This window comes from Oxyura jamaicensis, chromosome 12 (genome assembly GCF_011077185.1).
Source record: "Oxyura jamaicensis isolate SHBP4307 breed ruddy duck chromosome 12, BPBGC_Ojam_1.0, whole genome shotgun sequence".
NCBI lineage: Eukaryota > Metazoa > Chordata > Aves > Anseriformes > Anatidae > Oxyura > Oxyura jamaicensis.
In genome coordinates this window covers 2,894,899-2,898,664 of record NC_048904.1, presented here as the reverse complement: position 1 = coordinate 2,898,664, position 3,766 = coordinate 2,894,899, and positions in this window count along the sequence as shown.

Sequence of the window (3,766 nt, the reverse complement as noted above, 5' to 3'; positions counted from 1 at the left end):
AAAAAAAAAAAAAAAAAAAAAAAAAAGAAGAAGAAGAAAAGAAAAAAAGACACACGAAAACCCAGAAGCGCCGCAGGAAGCGGCGACAGGCGGCGGGGAGGGAAGGGGGAACAGGACGGGGGCAGCGGAGCCCGGCTGCGGGGCTGAGCCCCAGCGGCGGGGTGCTAATTGGCCGTGCCTCCCAATTAATTAAAGGCGGTGATTAACATAAGGCTGCTGAAGGGAGATCCTGTAGCGGGTGCAGGGCACGGTCGGTGCCTCTCGTCCCGTGGGGGACCGGGCTGAGCCCTTCCTCGGCCGTGCCCCGGGGGCGCGGGGAGGGCCGCTTGCCACGGCGATGCCCGGCTCCCCGGTGCCGTGCCGGTCCGGTCCGGTCCGGTCCGGTCCGGTCCCAGCGGGTCCGTGCCGGGTAAACGAGCCCGCACCGAGCTCCAGCTTTCGGTAACGGTGCCGTTTCTTGTTAAACGGCACGACGGCGGGGCAGGAGCGGTGCTGAGGGCATCGACGGGCCCTAAAAAGCCTTAAACAGCCCCCCCAAAACAAATAAACAAAAAAACTAAAAGCAGCCCTGGGCCCCTCTCGGCCGGTTCTCCGCTGCGGCCCGGCCCGGCCCGAGCTGCGGACGGCTCCTGCTCACGGAGCCGTGCCCTGGGTTAAATAAACCCGGGATGAGCGATGGAGTATTTGTAAGCACGGGACGCGGCCCGTGCTGAGCAAACAGGAAGCCGGCTCATATTCTTATGCTAAAATGACTTCTGGATTTAAACAAACAAATAGTTCGAGCGGTTTTATTTAACCTGGGGAGGGGGCTTAGGGCTGGGCCGGGCGAGCACGGCGGTTTCGAGGAGGGCTGCCCGCCGAGGGGCCGGCCGGCGCGGAGCTTGGGCTTTGTCCCTCGCGACTTTCGGCTCCCGGCGGTTGGCTCTGGCCGCCCCACAGCGCTTGGAAAGTCAGCCGCTCTTAATTAGGAGGTAGATTCGCGGGTGCGTTTACCTAAATTACCGGGATGACGAGCGGTGTCCATCAGCGGTGTTAAGCAGAGCTTTGGAAGCGGCTGGGGTCAGTTTATTGCTGTTAAAACCGCGATGTAACCTCCGTACCGTAATAACCTCCGTGCCGTTGTCCCCAAGCAAACCCACGGACAGCGAGATTTTCTTTCCCCATCTCAGTAAGTGGCTCACAAGTGATTATTTTTCACAGACCGTAAATGAGAAAACGTTTATTTTACTCTTCCCTTGCAGGCAAGGCGGAGGGAAGGCAGGAGCGGCTCCCTGGCGGGGCCGCGGCCCTTTCCGGGGCTCGGCTCGCCTCGGCCGCCGCCGCCCGACTTCGGGGGCAGCGCGGGTGTCGCCCCCCGGGGGTCTCGCAGCGGTTCCTCCGCGGAACCCGGGGATGCCGCTCTCTCCCTTTCCGGTGGACCACGCCACGAAAAGCCTCGGGGGAGCCGGTAGCGGATGCCCGGGAGCCGCCTCCTGCGGGGAACGGAGGCGCCCAGAGCCCCCACCCTCAGCCCCCCGGGCAGGGCCTGGTCGGGACGGGACCGGCGGCCCCGGGATGCGCTCACCGTGTTTGTAAGCAAAGGGCGAGGGGGATTTTGGATACGTAAACATGGTGTGAATGAAAGCCCTGTATCTCCAGCGCCGTGCTGTGACCTCGACATTAACGGGCTCCATGTTTGCAGCCGCTGGCCGAGAAACTTTTTTTTTTTTTTCCTTTTTTTTTTTTTTTTTTTTAGTAGTAACGACTTTAATTACAAACTTTCCTTTTGGAAGGAGCTGCTCACACCACGGGATACGTGTGTGCTGACTGATTGCCCCCAGGGCATCTGTACTGATGCGAAAAATAAATAAATAAATAAGTTCATCTTAATCACACCAGAAGTCAAAAGAAAACGAAAATATGCTTGATTTTTTTTTTCTTTGTAAAATACTGATTTAGTTCGGCGTGGGTTCTTGCTCTCTTAATGAATTCCCCCGTTGTTTCGGCCAAGGCCCGGCCCGGCGGGTGCCGCCTCCCGTCGTGCAGAGCCCCGGGGACACCGGGGTGCGCTGGCCGTCGGGGCTGCGGGCATCGCCCCTGTAACGCCGGCCGGCGGGTGAGCGGCCGGGAGGAGAGGACAGCGAGCCTCAGCAGCACGCGGCTTTGGTGTTAACATATCGATTTTCAGCTCGGTGTAATCGTTTTTCTTTCCTTTTTTTTTTTTTTTTTTTTTTTTTCTTCCTTTTTGATTGCCTCCTGCAGCGCGGATGCCGTGGCGGCTGGTACCCGCGTTCGCGGCGCTTCAGCAGCAGAGCCGTGTGTGCGGGGACCTGCAGCACTGTTCCACGGCAGCCCTGGAGAAACTGGGGACGAATTTGTCCGGAGCTGGGGCCAGCTGGAGCCGGGAGGGTGGACGATCTGCCCCCCGAGGCACCTCGCAGCGCTGCGCCTGCCCTGCGCCGTGTGCCCGTGGCCGGCAAAGGGCAGGCGGGGCTCCCCACCCCCGAGGTTCGTTCTCCTCCACGCGTATAAACTCTATTTTTATAGCACACTTATTCTGGCATAAACGCATCCGCGCTTGGGAGCGCTGCCGTTCGAATTCCAGCAGCAGAGGTAACGCGCGGCTGTCTTCTATGTAAGCAGAGCAGAAGGGGGTGGGTTGAAGGCTGGGAAAGCCCCATCGAAAGTGGGCTCTTCCTTGTTTCAATGCTCATCTCGTCCCAGTCAATCGGCTAACGGTGTGATGGTTTCCTTAACAAAAGGCCGTTTGGGTGCGTTTCCAACTCAATCCTCCTAAACTCGCTTTTCACGAAGCATCTCGGGGAAGATGGAGGCAGGTCCCGCTCTTCCAGTACCGCCCGCCCAAAAACAGCCCCGCGGAGCCGGGGCGCTCTGGGACTCCTAACGTTACTCCGGTTTTAGCCCGGTGGAGGCCCCGGGGGCAAGAAGATGCCCCGGGCGTCGTCAAGGCGGGTGTGAGGGCATCTGGGGGAAAAATGTAACGAAGACAGCACCTCGAGCTAGGTCAAGCTGCAAATCGTTAACCGACAGGCGAAGTGTGGCTGTTAGAGGTCTGACTCGGTCCAAGTGATTGGCCCGAGGTCGTGGCGGGTGCTTGCTGCCGTGATGGTGATGAAGATGATGATGACGGTGATGGGTAAAGGCGAGCGGCGAGGCCCGCAGCAGCAGCGTGTGGATGGAGGGAGGCAGCGCCGGGTCGCGGCGAGCATCCTGCCAGGACCCGGGGGCTGCCAGCTCTGCTTGGCCAGGCCTTCCCCTCACATTCACTGGGAACGTGCAGAGCTCAGGCTCCGGCTGTGTTCGGGGCGGATCCTTCGGTGGAGTAAGCGATGGCCCCTGTGTCAGCAGGCAGGGGGTCGTGGCGTAACGAACAAATCTGTGCGAGTAAGCTCTCAGCCACGCAACCCCGTGTTGATGGAAAAAAGACCAAGTCACAGCCCTGCATGGTTTCGTCAGTTTACAAACACAGTCCATTAAAACATGATTATGTACAAAATGGGTTCTCTCCATGCAAGATCCTCGTATCCATTGTTTATGTTGCACCCATATTAACAAACCACAAAATAAGCTTGTAGTATCTCTAAAACAAATTTCTTTTTATTTCTATCCTTTTCTCTCTCTCTCTCTCTCTCTCTTTTTTTTTTTTTTTTAGGCTGGGAATGTGGAAACTTTTCTGGATTGAAATGGCATGTAAATTCAATCAATATAAGAAGACTGATTTGTGTCTAAAGCTTGAGTATTAGCTAGAATTAAAGCATTTATTTTT